The following is a 13,133-nucleotide window of genomic DNA, read 5'->3' as shown; positions in this document are numbered from 1 at the left end:
CTTGCGTGAGGTAACCTTCTTTTTCATTATTACTTTTACACTTGATCTTTGTGGTTAAAAACTCCTTCTACTTCTCTCTCCAAATTCTTCTTTTTCCCGAAACTTGAATTTTTCATTCTTCCCAATGACTTCCGATTCCGATAGACCCGAATCTCCGTCTTTTGATGAGAGGCGTTCTAGCAATGACGAGTGCACCCGCTCTAATGATATTGCCGGTCCGCACTATAGATCCACCTGCACCCTTCAGTCCCTCGAACGATTGAAGGAGCTCTGCCGAATCCCACCGGGAATTATGGCGGAGGCGCAGATAGCTGATCCTACGGAGTCCCCAGAAAACCATCGCGACGGCTATTTCTGTGTATATGAGATCTATTTTAAAGGTTGCGGGCTGACTTTTCCTCTTCCCGAAGCCCTAGTTCGATACCTAGCAGCTCTTGAAATCGTTCTTCCTCAATTAACCCCCAATCTTCTTCGTACTGTTCTTGGAATTATAACAATCGCGACGGAGGCCGGATACGTTATCGTAGTCACTGAACTAAATGAGCTTCTAAGTGTGAGAAGTTCATCGAAGAAAACGGGGTATTTCTCAGCATATCCTAACGCCAACAGGAACATCATTTCGCATCTTCCGAACAAGGATGAAAATTGGCATCATCCTTGGTTTCTGATTAAGAAAACTCCCGCTTCGATTGGAAATCTTGCAGATTTTCTCCCTTCGAAGTTGTCCGCGAAACCTGGTAGAGATTAGGTCGCCCGTATCTTTCCCGGTTGTTTCTTTATCTTTATTGACTAACACCGTTGTTTCATTTCGCAGCTTTCGTCGGTTCCACTGTCCCATCTGAAGAGTTCATCGAATTCGTCAAATAATTCTTGAAGGGGAAATCCTTTGGAATTCTTTCACTCTTGAACGATTCCTAGAAGCTAACCACAGACTCAGGATGACTCCACCAGGTCATCTTCACCAACTTCCGCCTCCTTCCTCAACTTAGGGGATGTCATCTCGGGCCCTTGCGGCCAAGCGTAAGATGCTTTCCAAGCCAATGGCTGAGGCTTGCGAGGAGAAGAAAAAGTTTCTCGCGACTTCCATAGACAAGAAGGACTACAGTAAGACCTTGCTGGTTGATGATGGCAGCACCGAAGGAGCCAGATCCGTTGCTTCTTTCAGGTTAACTCCTCGTCGCAATCGTCATGATTCACGTTCTCCTCGGAGGGACCGATCTCCTCGCCGTGATTCACCTCATCCTCCCCGAGATGATTTTAGCAACGAACCAATTAAGAACTTGGTTCGCCGGAAGAGAGACAAGTCCTCTCGTAGTGATTCTTCTCCGCGAAGGGAAAAGTCAAGGGCCCAGACTGACCGTTCACCTCGATCATCTCCCCCTACTGAACCAATGGGTCCTCCACGACCGGTTGATATGTCTTCCTCTTCCCATCCTGACAGTGAAAAGACTGCCCGGAGCGCATCTCCCAAAAAGGGAGATTCTGAATCCCGAGATGCTTCCTCGAGGTTAAAGCCTGCTCTTGTCCCTCAAGTCAAATCGCTTTCAGGTTTGGTGATTCACACAGTCTTAAAAGTTTTTGTCTCTATTCAGATTCTGATTTTTTACAACTTTTCTTCCTTTGCAGCTATGGAGAAGGAAGGCAGCGTTTTCCGATGCTTCAAGACCCGATCGGGTTCGATGAGGTTCTATTTAAACTCTATGAAGATGATGAGGTTCTATTTAAACTCTAGCATCTTTGCCCAAAAACAAAATTAAACTCTAGCATCATGACGTGAGCTAAGATATTCCCAAAATTTTGAAATAGTTACTTGCTTTGGAAAAAAAGAAATTATATATTTGTGATTATTGCTCACACCAATAGATCTCTATATATAGGGAGTGGAATGAGATATTATCTCTAGTTGATTTTTAAGTTAAGCCATTCAGTTAAAAAAAAAAAAGATTTATGAGATACATGCAAATCTTGAGATAATTTCTAAAAATCTTAATATATAATATAAGATTTTCCTGTTTTGAGTACATTTTCCATATATATCATTGATCTCATTAAACAACTAAAAGAAGATTTTACTCGATTATTATATACTGTATCAAGATTTGAGTTTGTATAATCATTTAATTTAAATTTTTTTATAAGAAAGTAATAGTATTTATGTATCAAAATCAAAAACGATACAAACAAATAATTAAAAATCTTCATAACTTTTAAGTTATAATACATGTTTTGATAGATTAAACCATGTATGTAACCACTAAAACAAAAAAAAAATGTTTGTAACAAAATTACATAATTTAAATATTGTTTGTACTAACAAAATTACATAATTTATGTAACAAAACAAAAATTTTAAAAAATATAACAGTATTTCGGCGGATTTTAAATTTTAAAATATAGAGAGTCGGTGGATTTGTTAGAGAGGCTGTGGCGGTGACTCGATGAGATGGAGGAGCTCGAGACCAGAGGCAGGCCACGGATCGGCACTTCATCGGCACGAATCAAGCACCAACCGAGTCAGTGAACGAGTCGGGGTGAGAGAACAAGGAAGAACCAAAATGGTAAACGACGTCGTAGACCATTTTGTCTCGTTCAATATTGTCTGGACTCTGGAGCAAGAATACCCTGAAAAAAAAATTATTTTTCAATTACTAAAAATTATATAAAACTCAAAATAGATCAAATATTTTTCAATCAATACAATCAAAACAACAAAAGTCTCTACAGTGTTGACACCTCAGTTTTTGGAGTGTTCTGGAGGTGATACCTCAGTAAAATCGATACCCAATCAAAACATATCAAATAATACAACTCAAATTTATCTTCCAATAATATTATTCTATTTTTCCACATCACTTTTTCTGATTAAATTTCAAAACAATCATTTGTTTTGGTCCAACCAAAGTAATAGCCCACTTAATAGTCCACTTAGAATACAAAAAAAATCTAAAAGCCCTTGGATTTTAAAAACGTAGTAGGTAAGCTTCCGAGAATAACTCCACCGCCGGCGTCCGATCTTTCCACCGTGTAATCGTGGTTGACTCGCCGTACAGTCTCTTCCAATTGTGAAACCTCCGGTGCTTATGCCTCTGCTCCTGGCCAATCGTGTCGGCCGAGTTTCTTTTGCGTTTAGGATCATATGCTTTTATCACCGGAACTCGGCGTAGACAAGGATTTGCTCAATAAAGGAACAACAAAAGAAGAGGCTTAAGATTTATGTTGATACTGGAACCAGTAGCTCAAAGGCTGTGTATAAGTATTTCTCCAGTAAACTCATAGATCAAAGATCTTCCGAGGTTAGTAAGGAAAATGATTATGTGTAATGTGACACTGCTTTGATTAGTAATATACTAAAGATCTTATGTTTTTATCTATTGCATAGGTAAAAGCTCTCAGTATGCTAAGTGTAGAAGACAAAACTCGGGTTGAATCGGTTCTTGATTACATTGAGGATATCGATCTTCGACGTCGGATGTTACCATATATCAAAGCTTTCAGCTTTGGTCTTAAGGATTGGCGCTTAAGGATCAATTGTATTACTAATCCTTACATGTATGAACAGGTTTGATGCTTTATTTCGATTCTTTTTGGATACTTTGTCTATTCATTCACATTGTTTCCTTGTGGTCATTAAACTCTTCTTGAATCTGAGCATGTCCTTAAACCTTTCCTCAATAAACTACTCTATGTCTCTCTGTTGCAGTTGTTAAAAATAAGTTCGGCGGATCTCATTGCTTACGTATTTTTCATCTCGTCTTATTGATGCGAAGAAACTGCTAAAGCTGAATAAAGCTTTCAAGATCAGATTAGGAAGAGGGTTATATGGAGGGTGCCTGGTAATTGTTTTTTATTTGTTGCATCAAAATCCTCTCTGTTTCAAAAATCAATGATTGAGAACTTGTTCTAAGCATAGGGAATGCGCGCAGATGGTAACCATCAACTAAGCGATGGCAAGCTTCTTAGTCTACAAAGTTCTGCAGCTGGTCTCAGGTAAATTTTATTTCCTTATCACACTTCTGCTGTTCTGAAAGAACTGAGGATAGTAAGTTAGTAACACCTCTTTGATATCAGGCCAATAGAGGCTATTATATTTATGCAAAGGAATAATCTCAAAATGTGCTTTAGAAGTACCGATGCTATAACCGACACATCCGAAATTGCTAAAGTTTGTTATGTTTCGAAATCTAACTGCAACTTTTAGTTTTTGCATAATGCTGTTTAATTATTATTTCTGGTCTTCTGTTTTGAAAATTTGTTGAGCAATGGACCAATGCAAAATAAAAAAAAAAAAAACAGCAACAAAACTCTAACCTTAAGAACATTAAGATTGTGAGAAAAAGCTTCAATGGGAACTATGCAAACAGCAGAAAACAAAAAACAAAGACTTTGCTAATTTTTCAGAGAATCTGAAACCAAAAAACTCCCTGCAAGATAAACGAAAAAAACAACAATCGGAGATTGAAATCACCGATTATGATGATGACTAAAAGAAATAATTACCTGATTTTAGAGGTTTAATCAGGGAGAGAGAGAGAGATAGAGATCCGAAGCAGAGAATAAAGAGGAGGTGAGGGAGAGAGAGAAGAGAGAGACATCGGTTTTTTTGTTTTATTTTCTTACAAGTTTCCTTTTTTTTCCAAACTATAACAAGTACAATGGGTTTACAAACATCACTCAAAGCCCAAAAGGTCCAGACGTCAAAGACCTTTAATTGATGATAACTTTTTTTTTTTTTGGAAAACCCACTAAGAATTGAATTATATATTCACATCAAAAAAAAATTCACGTTTCGTTATATTCTTTTTGGTCATCTCTTGGTCATCTCAGGAGGTCTTTGTTAGACATGGGATTAGTTCTTGAACCAAAATCCAGATTTTTTATATAAAATGATGCTTATATATTTATGTATATATTTATATAGAGACTAAACTTTTTTTAGTCATTATTGATGAGAATTAATATTATACAATGGATTTTATAAAACAAAATTATAAAATTCATATTGAAATGTAAATTCAGCTAATATTCAAAGCTTAACAAACATAAATTCAAAAAAACACTCCGCGGCGGAGCGCGGGTTTCGCCCTAGTTATAATAAAAACACAAACTAACCTTGAAATCTGAACGATAATAGCTTGGATAAATAATCATCTATATAACAAATAGCCCACCATTGGCCAAAAGCCTCTCAGCAGGTTTTCAAAATCTTCAGATGAGGGCACCATGTTGTAATGGATGATCATTTCTTTCACATTCTTCAGCAGGTTTTCAAAGTCTTAACATGTGCCTAATTGATGATCATGCGTTCCATCGATAAATACTTGTTATCAATTCCTTCTATAATTTGATCACAAGTTGGAAAATTTGCATATGAGACTTCGTAATTGGCTAGTCTCATCGAGGCATACCACTGTCTACACAGTGCAATACACTACAATTACTTTAAAAAAAAAACAAATTAGCACCTTGTTCGTTTTCTTCCTTTATTGTTTGGATTATGTTTCTAATCAAATAGTATCACTTTCAAATAGCAAAGAATTTCAAACATTTTTTAAATCCAGCAAAACAATTACGGTAAGTGCGATTTTGGTGCTTTCATGTTTAACTTTTTTTATTTTTTCATTTACACTATGGTTAAAAATAGATTTCTTCAAAACCATGATGCTTTCCAAGCAAAGTATTTCAGTTAAATCTATTTTTCCATTTAAGTATCCTTAATCTAGTAATACTAAGGCTATCATTTTCAAGTAGCAAAGAGTTTTACGTTCTACTAAAACTTATCTACATTTTTTTAGATCTAGTTATCAAAATAATGGAACTCAAGGTTTTGATGTTTTCAATTTAAACTTTTTTGGTCTTTTTTAAGGTAAATCTATTTATCAGATAAATTGTAAGTTAAAAATCTGTTTTTTTCAAAAGCAGATTGCTTTCAATCTATTTAAATATTTTTTTCATTTATCAGAAGAATTGCTAGTTAAATCTTTTTTTTTTGTCAACTAGTTAAATCTTTTTAATTCTTAAGATTTTCATTTAAATCTCATATCAATTAAACCATGATACTTTAATCTCATATCAGGTATTTCTTAAGTAAAAATAAAAAGATCTTATGTCTAAAAGTTGGTGGTATTCCTATTCTTTGGGCGACTGGTGCAGCAATAACGTCAGCATTTATTCCATTCCAAGAATATCTTTGGATCGTATATCTCTCACTCTGAAAAGGTAATCTATCTATATAATGGGAGAGTTATCTCTCCATCTAGGATGTCCACATCATCATCCAAGTCATCATATTTTAATTTTGTGTGGGTTCCACATATTTTATTTATTAAAACAAAAAACATCAAACTATAATTAATTAACATATTTTGTAATTTATCTTATAATATTATATTTCATTAAACAAAAACAATAATTTACAAAAATAAATTAAATATTAAAACAAGAAAAATAAATTTATAACACAAAATCTGAAATTTTGAATATAGATTGGATAAATATAAAATTAGATAATTATATCTTAACATTTAATGAGTAAATATTTCTAAATGATTAGAGATATGAAAAAAGAAAATTAACATATAATCATTTTTAAGAGTTACAATTATTTACTAGAATAAAGAAAAATAAGAAACATTAGCATCCATGTAATCATATTTTACATTTTGTAGGCTCCATATCTTATTTTGAAACAAACAAATTAAAAATAAAATTAATTCACACATTTTATATTATTATGTTTACCTAAAGAAAAACAGTAGTTTATAAAAAAAAACAATTTAATACTATAACAAAGGTGAAAAATATACAATACAAAATATGAAAAATTTATATAGTGAAATAAATATAAAATTAGTTAATTATATCTTAACATATAATGAGTAAATATTTTTTAAATGGTTAGACATAGGAAAAATTAAACTTATCATATATTTTAATGGTACAACACTCATTTTTAAGAGTTACAATTATTTAGTAGAATAAAGAAAATAAATTTTTTAAACTGAATTTAAAGGTTTTTACTTAAAATAAAAAGTACTTCATTTCTGAAAAATACAAATTTAAAATTTGAGAATATATTTGTTAATGTTAAGTATCAATTCATGATACCGATTAAATAATAACAAGGATTGAGTACATATTATTATTTATAACTCTAATATAATATAAATAGGTATATTAATAAAATTTTATATTGTATTGATGTTTTCTAAATTAAAAAATGGTGTTTAAAAAAAATGAATAACTAAAGAGAAAAATTAATATTAATCACTGTTTAAGAAATTAACATATATTACAAAAAATAACGTGATTTGTAATACAACAAAAAAAAAACTATCCTAAACATCACAAATAAAAATAAAATAATCCAATTGTAAAGTAAAACTGTGTAATAACTAATAATAATATTTGAGAATGCTTTTTGGAAATTAGAATATTTTTTTAATTAGAAACTGGAAATTGAAGAGTTTTTAGTTAGAAATAACAATGATATTTAAAAAAAAATTAAAGGTATTTTTAGATTAGAATAATTTTTATGAGTTCGTATGTTACACATTTGAGAAAAATAAACACTAAGAATATTATTTAGAATCATAAATTCATAATATACGCTGAATTTTATATGTGAAAAGAGAATTTTGTATTTTTCAATTGGTCAAGATAGAGTGTAAAATTTGACGTCTGAATCCGATGTTTATAAATAGGAATGAGTATATGAGATTTGTTGTCTATAAAGCAATTTTAAATGCACCAAAACATGGTTAAAAAACCTTATGAATAAAATCTCCCCGAATTAAACCTTATGAATAGAAACTTTATAAGTTGTTCACTTTAATAAAAAGATCATGCAACTTATAAAAAAGAATTAAGTATTGAAAGATATGAAGGAGAAAATAGATATGATGTGTCTTAAGAACTAATTCATAGTCGAATATATTATATGTGAGCCAATATAAGGTGCATAGAAAGTATATTTTGAGAGACGACGAGTAAATCATATAAGATAACGAGAGAAATTATAGTAAAAAATGTGAGAAATGTTTTACTATTTTGGAAAGATAATGAACATGAGTAAACTAAAATCTTTTAAAATTCAAATGATTATATTTATGCTCAAAAATTCGCATTGATAAAAGTTTTAAATCAAAATCCTACATAATCTAGTTTATAAAATTTGGCGAACAGTTACAAAAATTATTAAAAAACGATTTAAATAGTTACCTGCCAATCTTAAATAATCTTTTGAAGTTCATTTGTCCTTTTGAGTTCCTAAAAAACAAGAATATGAAAAAACAGAAAAAAATAAAATAAAAACAAGATCATTACAACATTTAAACTGTAAACCTTTTCCATAACATCATAAGAAATGTAAAAACAAAAAAAAAAACAAATCCTTACATTTAAAATTTTTTAATTTTTAAATAATAGTTAAATTTGCCATTTATCTCTATCATGATTGGAAATATCTAAAACTTTTTTTTTTTTTGAAAAGATAATAATATAAGTTGAATTTTCGATAATTTGATATCTCAAAAAGGAAATATCATTACTTTGTGTTCAAGGCAACAATTTTTGGTATACATATACAACAAATTAAATTTGATATACATATGATAAAATCTAAGATAAATGGTAGTATTTGCAAGAAAAGGTACAAAATATAAGAATTAAAATAAATCCTAGAGAAATTTTATGAAATATTACTGCTACCTTTCAATGTTTTAATTAAATTTATATTGTCATTAAAGTTTAATGTATGAAAATAATATAATCAGTCTAAATTTGACTAGGGGATTAGAGATGAGAGTTTCACCAGATATAGTTAGACATTTCTTTATTTCTTGTTTTTTGTTTTCTTTTCTGTCACATGAAGTTGATTAATATTATCAAGGTAGAACGTTTGGTAGCATACAAACTTCAGTAGGAGGAAAACAAAGATCTTCTCCGAGCCTAAATCCTTCAACAAAAAAACTTAATATTACGAGGCAACATGACTAAAGCGATAGTAGAAGAAACGTCAAGCTGAAATAGGTGAAAAATGATTAAACCTGACAAACTAGCCAATCACACTAAAAGCAAACCATCCTATATCCTGAAAATCCATTGAAAGAGACATGTCGAAGATACCCACGGCTCGAACCCGCAGCTTCCGCCTTGACAGGGCGGTGCTCTGACCGATTGAACCATTAATACTCTATTCCTCTTATAGAGATGAACCACTTCCTAAGAAAATCATAAATCTTAATTAGACTTCATATTCCGCCAAGACATAACCACTAAAAATTTCTTATACTCTCTTTCGAATATGACGATGTCGAAGATAAGGCGACAAAATACGTCGAGATAGAAGGTACATAATGGATTAGATATTGATCAGATTTGAATTGGAGAGACAAGGAGCAAACGATCAACCTTGGTAACACCAAACTCGAGTTACCAAGAACAGTGAGAGATAGAACCGGAGAGAATCTATTAAATTTCGAAAGAACCATAGAATAACAAAAATCCTAGCAAACATCATAATCAAGCAAATGTTAGCCGCCACCCAAATCAGTTGAGACAATTTGATGTAAATATACAAACAATCAAAAATAAATTTGGATATTCTGTTGCTTCTATATATAAACGAAATAAATATTGATCTTTTGTTCCTGGTTTTATGTGCTCTATTTTTTGAACAATCGTTATATTTAAAACAAATATTTTGGATGTGGTTAGAGTTAGACGATATTTGTCATGTTATGAACAATTTTTGGGTTCACTCCTAGGGGTGAACTTCTTTCATTCACCCTCTCTTAATTAACTAATTAAAATTTGCCAAATCATCTAATTAAATAAATTAAAACTATTATTATTATCTAAATAAATAAATTAATTAATTCATTAAAATCCGCTAAATTGAATTAATTGTTAAATGTAAACTCTAACCATTCTTTTATAAACCCAAACCGACATATAATTTCATTTAATTGTAAAATCTAAACCCTAACCACTCTTTTATAAATCCAAACTGACATATAATTTTATTTAATTATAAAATTTAAACCTTAACCACTTTTATATAAACCCAAACTGACATATCATTTTGCTTAATTGTAAAATCTAAACCCTAAACCTCATTTATAAACCCAAATTGACATATAATTTCGTTTAATTGTAAAATCTAAACCCTAATCGCCTTTTTATAAACCCAAATCGACATATAATTTGGTTTAATTGAAAATTTAAACCCTAATCACTTTTTTATAGACCCAAACCGACATATAATTTTGTTTAATTGTAAAATTTAAACCCTAATTCATATTTATAAACCCAAATTGACATATAATTAACCTTGTTTATTTAAAAGCATACAGTGATTTTGTTTCCTTAGTATTTTTGTTTTGTGATTTTAATTTTGATTTATTTTTAAATATAGTATTACATGATATATTATTGTATTTTGATTGGTTTAATTAAGTGGAGTGAATAAGAAATAATAAATATGCTATTTACTTTAGTTATGTTTATTTTTACGATTTAGATAGTTCCTGTTCAAATATAACATATTATAAATCAAAACGATTGCTTCTAAATCTCTAATAAATATGTTAGGTCTTTTTGCATTCAAAATTAAAAATATAACAAATACAAATTCGGATATGGATTAAATGTTTGTTTATGTTTTGGTCATATATATAGTGTTACGATTTTTAGTGTGTAAAATAGTAAGTTTGTAGTCTTCACGATTTTCTTTGAATATATTAAATAGTAAGTTTTTAGTTTTTTCAATATTACAATCATGTGTAATTTTTTTCTTTCCCGCGGCTATCACCTAGTTTTCATTAAAAAAATAATACAGAACACTAATGCAAGAAATTAATTACTGTATTTATTTCCCGATTTAAAAAGTATATATTTGCCGTGATCACTAATGCGACGTCGTTTTTACCACTTCGTCGCCTCTTCCTTTGTTCACCGTGACTCGTCCAGTGACTCGGTTGGTGCTTTGTATCGATTGACTCGTTCACCTGCCTGTGGTCTCGAGCGCCTCCATCCCATCGACTCACCACCACAGCCGCTCTAACCAATCCACCAACTCTCTACACTGGCGGATCCGATGGGTCAATCATTTGGTGGAGCATCTCGTCGTCGTCCGAGTTCAATTCGGTAACTCGTTTTGCTCATACTTGCTCAATCGTTTAGCTAACTCCAACTATTTCCAGATTCTTCATTCTCAATTTCTTCTTAAAGTTTAGGTTTTTGGTGAAAACTTTGATTTACGATCAAAGTTATAGATCTCTTAGGACATTGGTGTGCTTAAGATGTAGTATAGTGAGGATAATTTCAAATTCATCAAGCTCAAATTTCTCTTAAACCTAACTTGAAATTAATGAAAATGTCATTGTTAGTAATCTTTTGTTAGCTTTTGATTCATCAGGAGGTTAAACCGATTGCTATGTTATGTGGCATACTGCTCCTATAGTGGATCTTGATGTTTGTGATCCTACAATGGTTTCAGGGAATGGACTTACATCAGATTGTTCGGATACTGGTAATGCGGATCCATTTGTTAACTGTTGTGCATTGGTCAGTGCTTGTACTGATGCTGTACTGTGTGTATAGAGTAGCAGTAGTGGGCATTGTAGAAAGTCCGACGATACGTTTGGTTTGGGTGTTCTCATATCGATACCTAATCTGTTGACAGAAAACTGTTAAGGTTCACTGTGGTTCTCTTAGTAATGGAAAAGAACTTAAGCAAATTTCTTGGAGAAGGTTCCTATTTTGCTGATTGGATTTCAAGCTCTTGTTTAGATCCCAAGGGCTTTGGTTGGTGCAGAAACTGGTATTTCTCATTCAGGAATGCAGTACAGATTATGATCTACAAGACTACAAAGCTTTCTTAGTGACAGTAGACAGTGTGTGTCATCCGTCCATGGCTATTTCTGAGAAAATGATTCTCCTGCTTCAAGCCCGAGATCAGACAGTTCGAACAGAACGACAATGGAACACTTGCTCTCTATCTGTTGCAGGATGATTCATGTGTTGTTGCTCTTTCTTCTCTTGAGACTTTGCGGGTCGAAATCATGTTTCCTGGGCACCCAAACTATCCTACAAAAGTGGTTTGAGATGGTACAAGAGGCCACATTGCATGTCTTTCCGGCTCCCTTTTGAGAATATCAGATCCAATTGATGTCTTGTACATTTGGGATATGAAGAGAGGTTCTCGAGAACGTGTCCTCCATGGGGCAGCTTCACATTCGATGTTTGATCATTTCTGTGCAGGCATTAGTGAAAAATCGTACTCAGGCACTCTGTTCAATTGGAAATACATCATTTTCCTCTTTGCTTTCCAGTAGGTGAAACCATTTTATTTGAAGAACTACGAGCGGGCAGCTTTGTCAACGTTTAAGCCAAGTGCTTAGCAGGAAAAGACTAGAGAAGATTGTACCCAGCCAACGCCAGTTCTCTACTAAGTTCTCTGATACTGCAAAATACAACTTCTCTATTAGTTCAGTAATTGTAAACATCCTACAGAAATTTGTACACAGCCAACATCAGTTCGTCAAATTTCCCTTGTGGCTTACCAAATAAAAATAGTTTTTTTTTTTTTTTAACTATATTCTTTATACAAAAATATTACATACAGATTGTTGTAATTAATCCCAATATATATTGTTAAACAACTAATTGATTAATTTTTATCAACTAATTAATTTTTTCATAAAAAATTTAAAAGAAATAAAATTGTACCCTTAATAGTTCAAACTAGTTAAAATTCATTGGCATTTTTGGAATTAAAATGTTACAACTCAAAGCCTTTTTTGAAAAACAGCATAATTCTCTCAAATCATAATTTTTGGTCTATGATATTTTTCTACAATCTGGCGAAAAAAAACTACAATCTGAAAACACTGACTTATTTACAAAGGAATTAAAAGAATATGAGCTCAATATTGGCCCAAACTAATCATGAAATTTTATGGTTCGGCCCGGAAGAAAAACTATGCACAAGCATTGAGCCCAAAGAATGAGGTTCATATGGCGGGGACAGCGTTGGCTGGTATTTCTGCGGCGACGACGGCGTTGTCAATTAATGGTTCGACTTGTTCAATCTCGTCTGTGAATTCGAATAGTTCATTCATATCACCGTTGGG

General features: G+C 31.9%; 1 long non-coding RNA gene and 1 pseudogene across 1 annotated transcript; both read left to right on the top strand.

Moving 5' to 3' along the window:
• Positions 1 to 2,915: 2,915 nt before the first annotated feature.
• Positions 2,916 to 4,180, top strand: LOC9310750 (annotated as a pseudogene).
• Positions 4,181 to 10,619: 6,439 nt separating this feature from the next.
• LOC110227088 lies at positions 10,620 to 12,590 on the top strand. Its single transcript, XR_002330887.1, has 2 exons — positions 10,620 to 11,145; positions 11,498 to 12,590. It is a non-coding gene; the product is annotated as an uncharacterized LOC110227088 (long non-coding RNA).
• The last annotated feature ends 543 nt before the right edge of the window (positions 12,591 to 13,133 follow it).

Source organism: Arabidopsis lyrata (genome assembly GCF_000004255.2).
Source record: "Arabidopsis lyrata subsp. lyrata unplaced genomic scaffold ARALYscaffold_6, whole genome shotgun sequence".
Taxonomy (NCBI): Eukaryota; Viridiplantae; Streptophyta; class Magnoliopsida; order Brassicales; family Brassicaceae; genus Arabidopsis; species Arabidopsis lyrata.
The sequence above is the reverse complement of the archived record's forward strand: the minus strand, read 5'-3'. Positions and strand labels throughout refer to the sequence as shown.